This window comes from Pleurodeles waltl, chromosome 3_1, assembly GCF_031143425.1.
Source record: "Pleurodeles waltl isolate 20211129_DDA chromosome 3_1, aPleWal1.hap1.20221129, whole genome shotgun sequence".
Classification (NCBI taxonomy): domain Eukaryota; kingdom Metazoa; phylum Chordata; class Amphibia; order Caudata; family Salamandridae; genus Pleurodeles; species Pleurodeles waltl.
Window position 1 is genome coordinate 1,913,062,763 of NC_090440.1, and position 13,113 is coordinate 1,913,075,875.

Sequence of the window (13,113 nt, forward strand, 5' to 3'; positions counted from 1 at the left end):
ATTTTCCTGGTCGAGAAGAAAGACAAACGTACGAGAACAGTAATACATTTGAAAGAATTAAACGAGTAGGTGGTCTATCGCCACTTCAAAATGGAAGGGATTTACCTACTCAGAAACATTTTGAGAAAAGGGGACTGGTTAACAAGATTAGATCTCAAAGATGCATATTTAACAATCCCAATTTGGCCTCCTCATCAGAAATTCCCTCAGTTCACTTGGAAGGGTAAACCTTGGAAATTTTGCAGTCTACCGTTTGGCCTCTCTTCAGCACCTTGGTGCTTTGCAAAAGTTCTCCGTCCAGTAGTCGCCTGGCTGAGGACAAGCGGGGTAAGGTTAATTATCTACCTGGACGATTTCCTAATAAGGGGTCAATCCAGAGAGATAGTGTGAGAGATAGTGTCATATCATATACAAATGACTATTAAACTATTAGAGCACCTAGGATTTGTTATAAACCAAAAGAAATCTTGTCTATCCCCATCTCAGGAGGTGCAGTTTCTAGGCTTTGTGGTAGTTGCTGTTCAAGCAGAACTCAAGCTTTCCAGGGAGAAGTTAAGAAAACTTTGCAGGGAATTAAGGAAGGTATTGGCAAAAAAGGAAATTCCATTAAGATTTTTGTCAAGGATTCTGGGACTGTTACCCTCCTGAGTGCAGGCAATATTTCCGGGCCCCTTGTGCTACTGGGCTCTCCAAAGACTCAAAATTGAATATTTAGGGAGAAATCGTTTGTATTCCCAAATTTTGTCCCTAGATCAGGAATCGAGGAGGGAATTTTTATGGTGGCTCAAGAATGCAGAAGCATGGAACGGCAGGGCCATCTTCGGGGATGCACCAGAAATAATAATAGAGTCAGATGCCAGTTTAGAAGGATGGGGAGCAAGATGTGGGAACTTATCCACCGGGGATTGTTGGTCAGCTCAGGAGAGGAATTTACACATCAACTGCTTGGAATTGTTAGCAGGTTCTTTTGCAATTAATGTCTTCATCAAAGACATGATGAAATGTTGTGTGATGTTGCGTATGAACAATGTGTCACACCTGAGACACGTGAACAGGATGGGTGGCCCTCAGTCGAAGGGCCATGCAGATTTAGCGAAACAATTCTAGGGGTACTGTTTGAGCAAGGGAATTTCTGTTGTAGCCGAACATATTCCTGGACTAAGCAATGGTATAGTGGACTGGTTTTCCTGAAATTTCAAGGACTCCAGCAACTGGAGATTGAACAAGAAGGTATTCCTGAGTATTCAGGAAAAATGGGGTCCCTTTAGGGTGGACCTCTTTGCAGACAGATTAAACACACAACTGCAGAGCATGCATTCCTCAAGGGTTGGAAGGGCTTGGGACCTTATGATTTCCCTCCATTTGCCAAGCTACCAAGAACTCTATTGAAGGTTCACAGATCCAGGGAAACCGCTGTGGTGGTAACTCCTGTCTGGAGGTCTCAGGCCATGTTTCCAATTATGTTGGAAATGACCGTGGACTTCCCTATCCTAATACCGACATCCAGGATTGTAATCTTGTGTCCAGAAGAGGAATTTCACTCTCTTGTGGTGCAAGGTCTGCTGGTTCTGATGGCTTGGAGGATTTCAGGAGACAATGGGAAACCCCAGGGCTTTCGGCAGATGCTTTTCAAATCATCTTAGAGTCGTGGGCACCTGGGACAAGGAAAGCATATCGACTCGCTTGGAAAAAATAGGTATGTCGGTGTGTTCGATGGAATTACGATTCTGTTACAACTGATCTAGTGCATCTGATTAACTATCTATCTGAATTGTTTGCTTCAGGTTTATCCAATAGGATAGTGAATGTTAATAGATCAGCTATAGTGGCAGGTCATTGTTTGGTGGATGGTACATCTGTTGGTCAGAATTAACTAAGAAAATTATGCAAAGTATGCGATTCTTGAACCCACCTACTGCAAAGTACACTTCATCATGGGACATTAGGGATGTTTTACAGGTCTTGACAGGATGGGGTGAGGACTCTATTGTTAAAACATATTTCTTACAAAATAACAGTTTTACTCTGCCTAGTATCATTTAGACGAACTTCCGATGTAAGAGCCTTAGATGTCACTAGCAAGGCCTACCAACCTGAGCGAGTTTGTTTTTATATTAGAAGAATAAAAACTCTATCAACCCCGATTTTCTACCCTTGCTTTGTTTCAAATTACAGCCTTTGCGTTGTGAAATGCTTGAAAGAGTACGAGAGAAGAACTGCAAGTTTGAGAATTAATGTGGCACAGTTGTTGATTTCACATAAGTGACCTCATAAGGTTGTTTCTTCCCCAAATTTAGTGAGATGGGTTAAGGAGGTAATGATTGAGGCTGGTGTGGATATCACTAGATTTGGAGCTCACTCACTTAGAGGTGCATCAGCCTCGAAGGCTTTTGTTTTGGGAGGTGACTTGCAAAATATCCTAAGAGCTGCAGATTGGTCTAATGAAAATATGTTTAAACTTGCAACTTTAGACCTTTCGCAAATGCAATTTATATTGTGTTAACAGCACTTTAAACGTGCATAATGTTAGCCTCCATGTCATGACATAAAATGTGGATATTTCACAGCCTGGTGGGCAACAAATCTGGATTTTATTACTGACACGGAGGCTAAGATTATCCTACCATTGTAATACCTCCCTAGGGTAATGAAATTCTGTCTCAGTTTTTGTTTTTTCTTTCAGATTAATGACATGTCTCTGTTTCTGGATTCCATTGATGAAGCCTTCGTTGTTGAAGGTTAGTTCTCCATTGGAGTTATCTTGTTCGCAGCGCTGAAGTAGGAAGATGGCAGCGTGTGAATATACTTTATACATTACTAGAATGTTATTAAAGTTCTCAATTCCTTCAATTGTTGCTGCTTTGAGCGGGCAATAAAGGGGATTTGCATAATCTTAGCCTCAGTGTCATTAGTAAAATCCTGATTTTCTGCCCACCAGGCTGTGAAAAATCTACATTTTCCAAAAGGCATGTCTCAGGTACGTCAGAGAGTGGGCCTCGATTATCTAAATGGCATGTCTCGGGTACCTTAGAGAGCAAGGCTTGATTATCTGTAGTGTATGTCTCAGGTACCTTACAGAGCAATCCTTGATTATCTAGAGAGCATGTCTCAGGTACCTCAGGGAGCAGGCCTTGATTATCTAATGGGCTTGCCTCAGATGCCTCAGAGAGCAGGGCTTGATTATCTGGAGGGCACGGCTCAGGTACCTTAGAGAGTGGACCTTGATTATGTAAAGGTCATGCCTCACGTACCCCTGAAAGCAGGTCTTGATTATCTAAGAGGGCTTGTCTCCAGTACCTCAGAAAGCTAGCTTGACTATCTGGAGGGAATGTCGTAGCTACTTCATACAGCGGGCCTTGATTATCTAAAGGGCTCGTCTCAGGTACCTCAGACAGCAAGTTTTGATTTTCTAAAGGCCATAGCTCGGATAATTCAAAGGGTGGGCCTTGATTTTCTAAATGGCACGTCTCAGGTACCTCAGAGAGCAGGCTCTGATTATCTAGAGGGCATGTCTCAGGTGCCTCAAAGAGCAGGACATGATTAGCTAAAGGGCTTGAGTGAGTTACCTCTGAGAGCGGGCCTTGAGTAGAGTACCCATCTCAGGTACCTCAGAGAGAGGGCCTGGATTATCTAGAGGGCATTTCTCAGCTGACTCAGAGAGCCGGTCTTGACTATCTAAAGAGCTTGTCTCAGATACATCAGAGAATGGGTATTGATTATCTACAAGGGCACATCTCAATTACCTCAGAGAGTGGGCCTTGATAATCTAAAGGACATGTCTCGGGTACCTCAGAGAATGTGCCTTGATTATCTAAATGGCTTGTGTCAAGTACCTAAGAGAGCGAGCCTTGATTATCTAAATGCATACCTTAGGTTCAAAGTTAGGGGGCCTTGATTATCCATAGGGCTTGTCTCAGATGCCTCAGAGAGTGGCCCTAGATTATCTGGAGGGCATGTGTTTGACTTTTCAGACAGCAGGCTTTGATTAGCTAAATGGAATGTCTCAGGTACGTCAGACAATGCACCTTGAATATCTAAAGGGCATATCTCAGGTACCTCAGAGAGTGGGCCTTGGATATCTAAAGGGCATGTCTGAAATACCTCAGACAGGAGGTTTTCATTTTCTAAAGGCCATGTCTCAGGTACCTCAGAGACTAGGCCTTGATTGTTTAAATGGTATGTCTCAGGTACCTTGGATAACAAGCTTTGATTATTTATAGGGCATGTCTGAGGTACCATAGATAGGAAACCTTGATTATGTAGAGAGTGCATCTCAAGTACCTCAAAGAGACGGCCTTATCTAAAGGGCTTGTTTCAGATACCTCAGCGAGTGGGCCTTGATTATCTAAAAGGCATATGCCAGGTACCTTAGAGAGCAGACCTTGATTATCTAAAGGCCTTCTCTCAGGTATCTCAGGTTCAAGTTTTATTATCTAGAGGGCATGTCTCAGGTGCCCCAGAGAGCGGGCCTTGATTATCTAGAGGGCATGTCTCAGGTGCCCCAGAGAGCAGGCCTTGACTATATAGAGGACATGTCTCAGGACCTCAGAGAATTGGCCTTGATTAACTAGAAGGCATGACTCGGGTACCTGAGTGAGCAGCGGGCCTTGATTATTGAAAGAGCATGTGTCAGGTACCTCAGAGAGCAGGCATTGTTTATCTAAAGGACACATCTCAAGTACCTCAGAGAGTGGCCTTGATTATCTAAAGGGCACGTGTCAGGTACCCCAGAGAGCGAGCCTAGATTATCTAAAGGCATATCTCAGACACAAAGAGAGAGGGGCTTGATTGTCTGAAGGGGTTGTCTTAGTTACCTCAGAGAGTAGTCATTGATTATCTAAGTGGCATGTCTCAGGTGCTTCGGAAAGCGGGTCTTGATTATCTAAAGGGCATGTCTCAGATAGCTTAGAGAGCAAGCCTTGATTATGTAAAGGGCATGTCTCAGGTAACTTAGCTAGCAATCCTTGATTATCTAGACAGCATGTCTCAGGTACCTCAGAGAGTGGCCTTGATTATCTAAGGGGCTTGCCTCAGATGCCTCAGACAGCATGTCTTGATTATCTGGAGGGCACGACTCGGGTACCGTAGAGAGTGGACCTTGATTATCTAAAGGTCGTGCCTCACATACCTCTGAAAGCAGGCTTTGATTATCTAAAGGGCTTGTCTACAGTACCTCAGAAAGCTAGCTTGACTATCTAGAGGGAATGTCATAGCTACCTCATACAGTGGGCCTTGATTATCTAAAGGGCATGTCTCAGGTACCTCAGACAGCAAGTCTTGATTATCTAAATGGCACATCGCAGGTACCTCAGAGAGCTGGCTATGATTATCTAGAGGGCATGTCTCAGGTGCCTCAGAGAGCAGGCCTTAATTAGCTAAAGGGCTTGTGTCAGATACCTCAGAGAGCGAGCCTCGAGTAAAGTACACATCTCAGGTACCTCAGACAGCAGGTCTGGAATATCTAGAGGATATTTCTCAGCTGACTCAGGGAGCCAGTCTTGACTATCTAAAGAGCTTGTCTCAGATACGTCAGAGAGCAAGCATTGACTATCTACAGGGCACGTCTCAATTACGTCAGAGAGCGGGCCTTGATTATTCAAAGGGCATGTCTCAGATACTGCAGAGAGCGGGCCTTGATTATTTAAAGGACATGTCTCAGGTACCTTAGAGAATGTGCCTTGATTATCTAAATAGCTCATGTCAAGTACCTCAGAGAGTGGGCCTTGACTATCTAAAAGACATATCACAGGAACAAAGACAGCGGGCCTTAATTATCTAAATAGTATGCCTCAGGTACCTTAGAGGGCATGCTTTGATTACCTAATGGGCATGCCTCAGGTACTTTAGAGAGCAAGCCTCGACGATTTAGAGAACTTGTCTCTGGGACCTTGACATCAGGTCATAATTATCTAAAGGGCTTGTATCAAGTACCTCAAAGAGTAAGCCTTGATTATCTGGAGGGCATGTGCGTGACACCTCAGAAAGTGGGCCTTGAGTAGCTAAAGGGGTATTCTCTGGTACCTCAGAGAGTGGGCTTTCATTATCTACAAGGTATGTCTCAGGTGCCACTGACAGCGGGTCTTGATAATCTAGAAGGTCCATCTCAGGTATCTGAGAAAGCAGTGGGCCTTGATTATTTAAAGGGCACATGTCAGTTATCTTAAGAGAGTGAGACTTGATTTTCTAAAGGGCACATCTTATGTACCTCAGAGAGCGGGCCTTTGATTATCTAAAGGGCACGTGTCAAATACCTTTGAGATCGGGCTCTGATTATGTAGAGGGCTCATCTCAGGTGCCTAAGGAAGCGGGCCTGGATTATCCAGAGGGCATATCTCAGATGCCTCCGAAAGTGGAGCTTGATTATCTGAAGGGCGGAGAACGGGCCTTGATTTTCCAAAGGGGTTGTCTCAGGTACCTCAACGAGCAGGCCTTGATTATCTAGAGGGTATGACTCAGGTGCCTCAGAGAGTTGTCTCTGATTATCTAGAAGGCATGTCTCAGGTACATGAAAGAGCAGCGGTCCTTGATTATCTAAAGGGCACCATGTGTCAGGTAACTCAGAGAGTGGGCCTTGATTATCTAAAGTCACATTTCAGATACCTCAGAGAGCAGGACTTGATTATCTAAAGGCATATCTCAGGCACAAAGAGAGGGGGGCTTGATTGTCTAATGGGCTTCTCTCAGATGCCTCAGAGAGTGGGCCTTGGTTATTTAAATGGCATGTCTCAGGTACTTCGGAGAGCAGGCCTTGATTATTTAAACGGCATGACTCTAGTGCTTCTGACAGCAAGTCTTGCTTTACTGAAGAGCATTTCTCAGGTACCTCAGAGAGCAGACCTTGATTATCTAAATGGCGTGCCTCAGATGCCTCAGAGCGTGGGCCTTGTTTATCTGAAGCCACGTCTCAGGTCTCTCAGAGAGTGGGCGTTGATTAGCTAAAGGGCTTGTCTTAGACACCTCAGAGAGCGGGCTTTGATTATGTAGAGGGCACGCCTTAGGTACCACAGAGAGCGGACCTCAATTATCTAAAGGTTATGCCTCTGAATCCTCAGAAAGCAGGCCTTGATTATCTAAAGGGCCTGTCTCCGGTACCTCAGAGAGTGGGCTTGATTATCTAGAGGGCATGCATCAGGTGTGCCAGAGAGTGGCCTTGATTATCTAGAAGGCATGTCTTCGGCCCCCCAGAGAGCAGGCCTTCATTATCTAAAGGACAATTCTCAGGTACCTCAGCGAGCAGGACCTCATTATCTAATGGGTATATATCAGGTACAAAGAGTGTAGGCCTTGATTATCTAAATAGCTTATCTCAGGTACCTTAGAGTGCAAGCCTTGATTAACTAAAGGGCATACCTCAGCTACCTTAGAGAGGAAGCCTTGATTATCTAGTAGGCTTATCTCTGGGACCTCACAGAGCAGGCCTTGGTTATCTAGAGGGCATGTGTGAGATGCCTCAGAGATTGGGCCTTAGTTATCTAAAGGGCTTGTCTCAGGTACCTCAGAGAGCGAGACTTGATTATGTAGAGGGCATGTCTCAGGTGCCTCAGAGAGCAGACCTTGATTATCTAGAAGGCACGTCTCAGGTACCTGAGAGAGCAGAGGAACTTGGTTATCTAAAGGGCATGTGTCAGGTACCTTATGGAGCAGGGCTTGATTATCTAAAAGGCACGTAACAGGTACCTCTGAGAGAGTCCTTGATTATATAAAGGCATATCTAAGGTACAAAGAGAAGAGGCATTGATTATCTAAAGGGTGTGTCCCAGATGCCTCACAGAGTTGGCCTTGGTTATCTGGAGGGCACATGTGAGACACCTCATAGAGTTTGGGCCCTGATTATCTTAAGGAAATGTCTCAGGTTCCTTGGACAGCTGGCCTTGGTTATCTAAAAGGAATGTCTCTGGTAACTCAGACACCAAGTCTGGATTTTCTAAAAGGCATGTCTCAGGTACTTCAGGGAATGGGCCTTGAGGGCTTTTTCTGGGACCTCGGACAGCAGATCTTGATTATCTAAAGGGCTTGTCTCAAGCGCCTCAGACAATGCACCTTGATTACCTGGAGGGCATGTGTGGGACACCTAAGAGAGTGGGCTTTAATTATCTAAAGGGCTTGTTTCAGGCCACGTGTTATGTACCTCGGAGAGCAGGCCTTGATTATCTAGACGGCACATGTCAAGTACCTAAGAGAGCGGGCTTTGATTATCTAGAGGGCACGTCTCAGGTGCCTCAGAGAGCGGGCCTGGATTATCCAGAGGGCATGTCTCAGGTGCCTCCGAAAGTGGAGTTTAATTATGTGGAGGGCATGTGTGAGACACCTCAAAAAGCGGGCCTTGATTTTCTAAACGGCTTGTCTCTGGTACCTCAGAGACCAGGCCTTGATTATCTAGAAGGCATGTCTCGGGTACCTTAGAGAGCAGCAGTCCTTGATTATCTAAAGCACACGTGTCAGGTACCTCAAAGAGCTGTTCTTAATTATCCTAAATGAATATCTCAGGCACAAAGAGACAGGGGCTTGATTGTCTGAAGGGCTTGGCTGAGATGCCTCAGAGAGTGGGTCTTGATTATCTAAATGGCATGTCTCAGGTACTTCGGAGAGCGGGCCTTGGTTATTTACAGGGCATGTCTCTAGTGCCTCAGGCAGCAAGTCTTGATTTTCTAAAGGGCATGTTTCAGGTACCTCAGAGAGTGGACCTTGTTTACCTAAATGGCATGTCTAAGGTACCTTAGAAAGCAAGCATTGATTATCTATAAGGCATGACTCAGGAACCCTAGAGAGCATGCCTTGACTATCTAAAGAGCACGTCTCAGGTACCTCAGAGAGTGGGCCATGATTATCCAAAGGGTGTGCCTCGGATAACTCAGAAAGCAAGCCTTGATTATCTAACGGGTCAGTCTCAGGTACTTCAGAGAGCAAGCTTGATAATCTAGAGTGCATGTTGCAGGTGCCCCAGACAGCAGACCTTGATTATCTAGCGGGCAAGTCTTGGGTGCCCCAGAGAACAGGCCTTCATTATCTAAAGAACAAGTCTCTGGTACCTTGGAGAGTGGACCTTGATTATCTAAAGGGTATATCTCTGGTGCAAAGAGAGCAGGCCTTGATTATCTAAATAGCATATCTCAGGTACCGTAGAGTGCAGGCCATGATTATGTAAAGGTCATACCTCAGGTACATTAGAGAACAAACTTTGAATATCTTGATGACTTGTCTCTGGGACCTTAGAGAGTGGGCTTTCATTATCTAAATGGCTTGGCTAAAGTACCTCAGACAGCAGTACTTGATTATCTAGAGGCCATGTCTCAGGTGCCTCAGTTTGCACTTTGATTATCTAGAAGGCATGTCTCAGGTACCTGAGAGGGCAGCAGGCTTTGATTATCTAAAGGGCATGTGTCTGGTACCTCAGAAGGTGCCCTTGATTATCTGAGGGGCACATCTCAGCTACCTTACAGAGCAGCGCTTGATTATCTAAAGGGGATGTCTCAGGTACCTCGGAAAGTGGGCCTTGATCATATAAAGGCAAATCTCAGCTACAAAGAGAGAAGGCCTTAATTATCTTAAGGGTGTGTCTCAGGTGCCTCATAGAGTGGGCTCTGATTATCTGGAGGGCATGTGTAAAACACCTCATAGAGGGTGGGTCTTGATTATCTAAAGGGAATGTCTCTTGTACCTAAGATAGCGAGTCTTGATTTTCTAAAAGGCATGTCTCAGGTATCTCAGAGAGTGGGCCTTGATTATCTAAATGGCATGTCTTGATTATTCTAGAGGGCATTTCTCAGGTACCTCAGAAAGCACGTCTTCATTATCTAGAGGGCATTTCTCAGGTACCTCTGAGAGCAGGCCTTGATCATCTGGAAGGCACATCTCGGGTGCCTCAAAGAGCGGGCCTTGATTATCTGAAGGGAATGACTCGGGTACCTCAGAGAATAGACCTTGATTAACTAAACAGCACTTGTCAGGTACCTCAGACTGCGAGCATTTATTATTTAAAGGGCATACCTCAGATACAGAGAGGGTGGGCCTTAATTATCTAAATGGCATGTCTCAGGTACCTCAGACATACAAAGAGAGCAGGCCTTGATTATCTAAAGGGCATGCCTCAGGTACCTTAAAGAGCAAGTCTTGTTAACTATAGGCACGTCTCAGGTACCTTAGAGAGGAAGCTTTGATTATCTAAAGAGCATGTCTCAAGTACCTAAGAGAGAGGTCCTTGATTATCTAAAGGGCTTCGCTCAGATACCTCAGAGAGCGGGCTTTGATTATTTAGAGGGCACATCTCAGGTACCTCAGAGAGCTGGCCTTGATAATCTAAATGGTTTGTACTAGGTACCTCATATGCAAGCTTGATATTCTAGAGGCTGTGTCCTAGGTACCACAGAGAGCTGGCATTGGTTATCTAGAGGGCATGTCATAGGTTCCTCACAGAGTGGGCCTTGATTATGTAGAGGACATGTCATAGATGCCTCATAGAGCGGGCTTTGATTATCTGGAGGGCATGTCTCAGATGCCGCAAGGAACGGGCATCAATTATTTAAAAGGCATGCCTCAAGTAGTTGGGAGAGCAGCAGGCCTTAATTATCTAAAGGGCATGTCTCAGGTACCTCAGAGGCTGTGACCTCATTATCTAAATGGCATATCTCAGGAACCTCAGAGATCAGGCCTTGATTATATAAAGAGCATGCTTCAGGTGCCCAAGATAGTGGGGTATGATTATCTAAAGAACATGTGTCAAGCAATTCAGAGACTGGGCCTTGCTTATCTAGATGGAGTGTCTCAGGTACCTCAGAGAGTACACCAGGATTATCTAGAGGGCTTGTCTCTGGGACCTAAGAGAATGGGCCTTGATAATCTTAAGGGCTTGGCTCAGATATCTCAGACAGTGGGCCTTGATTAGCTGGAGGGCATGTGTGAGACACCTCAAAGAGTGGGCCTTGATTCTAGAGGGCATGTCTCAAGTGCAGCAAAGAGTGGGCTTTTTTATCTAGAAGTCACGTCTCAGGTATCAGAGAGAGCAGCATGGATTGATTATTTAACAGGCACATGTTGGGTACCTCAGAGAACTGGCCCTGATTATCTAAATAGTCTCAGGTACCTCAGAGAGTGGGCCTTGATTATCTAGAGGGCACGTCTCAGGTACCTCAGAAAGTGGGCCATGGTTATCTAAAGGGCTTGTCTCAAGTACCTCAGAGAGCAGGCCTTGATTATCTAGAGGGCTTGTCTCAGATACCTCATAGAGTGGGCTGTGATTTTCTAGAGGGCAAAACTGAGGTACTTCAGAGAGCGGGCCTTGATTATCCAAAGGGCGTGTCTCAAGTACCTCAGAGAGCCATTCTTAATTATCTAAAGGCCTTCTTGCAGGTGTCTAAGACAGAGCGGGTCTTGATTATCTAGAGGGCACATCTCAGCTGCTTCAGAGAGCGGACCTTGATTATCTAAAAGGCAAGTCTCAGGTACCTGAAAGAGCAGCGGGCCTTGATTTTCTAAAGTCCACATGTCAGGTGCCTCAGAGAGCGGGCTTTGAATATCAAAAGGTTATGCATCTGGTACCTCATAGAGCGGGCATTGATCATCTAAAGGTCACGTCTTAAGTACCTCAGAGAATGGGTCTTGATTATCTAAATGGCACGTGTCAGACACCCGAGAGAGTGGGCCTTGGTTATCTAAAGGGCATATCTCGGGTACAAAGAGAACCGGCCTTAAGTATGGTAGTAGCATGTCTCAGGTACCTCAGAGACCAAGCCTTGATTGTCTAAAGGGCATGCCTTAAGTACCTTAGAGAGTGAGCCTTGATTGTCTAGAGGGCTTGTCTCTGGGATCTCGGACAGCAGGCCTTGATTATCCAAAGGGCTTGTATCAGGTAGCTCACAAACTGAGCCTTGTTTGTCTAAAGGGCTTGCCTCAGGTACCTCAGAGAGTGGTCCTTGATTATCAAGAGGGTATGTCTCAGGTGCCACAGAGAGCGGACCTTTATTATCTAGAAGTTACTTCTCAAATACCTCAGAGAGCAGTCCTTGACTATCTAAAGAGGTTGTCTCAGGTAACTCAGAGAGTGACCTTGATTATCTAGAGGGCATGTCTCAGGTGCCCCAGAGAGCGGGCCTTGATGATCTAAAAGACACACCACAACTATCTGAGAGAGCAGTAGCCCTTGATTATCTAAGGGGCATTTGTCATGTGCCTCAGAGAGCGGGCCTTAATTATCTAAAGGGTATGTGTCAGGTACCTCAGAGAGCGTGCCTTGAATATGTAAAGGGATGGCTCAAGTACCTCTGAGAGCGGGCTTTGCTTATCTAAACAGCATGTGTCAGGTATCTCAGAGAGCGGGCCTTGATATTCTAAAGGGCATATCTCAGGTGCCTCAGAGGACGGGCCTTGATTATCTAGAGAGCACGTCTCAGATACCTCAGAGAGCAGACCTTGATTATCTAGAGGATGCATCTCATGTACCTCAGAGAGCAGGACTTGATTATCTAAATGGTATGCCTTAGATATCTTAGGTAGGTGCCTTAATTATGTAAAAAGTGTGCCTCAGGTACTTCAGAGGGCAGGACTTCAGTACCTTAATGGCATGTTTGAGGTACCTCAGAGAGCGGTCCCAGGGACCACAGAGCAGGGTCTTATCACTTGGACAGCAGACCTGGAGGGCCTCATAGAGAGTGCTGGAAAAGATGGGGTCCAGCTCTAAATGTAAGAGATATGCAAATACTGTAAGACAGCTAAATGCATATATATACGTCTACATGAGTAACTGCATTCATTATCCTGTACACACACTGACTAATAGTTGTTTAATACTTTCCAAATGGGCCTTTTTTACTTAGGTTAGAATAAAGAAACATGGAAAGATTGAGAAAGAATCAGTAACGTTCTAATCTTAAGTCTTCCAGTTTGTATACAGCTCCTTAAAGCCAGTTCATAACTCACTAAGCTTTAATACAAGGCTTGTAACTTGTAACCTACGGACAACGCAAAGATCTCTTCAACACAAGTAGTAACCCACTGAGCTAGCAATATACAATAAATAAATCTATCAGCTGCATCTTATATGCTGTGCTGTAGAGCAGGCCCATTAACCCATGATATGTTATGATGAGTCAAACCTTTGCCTAAACTGCACACAGACCT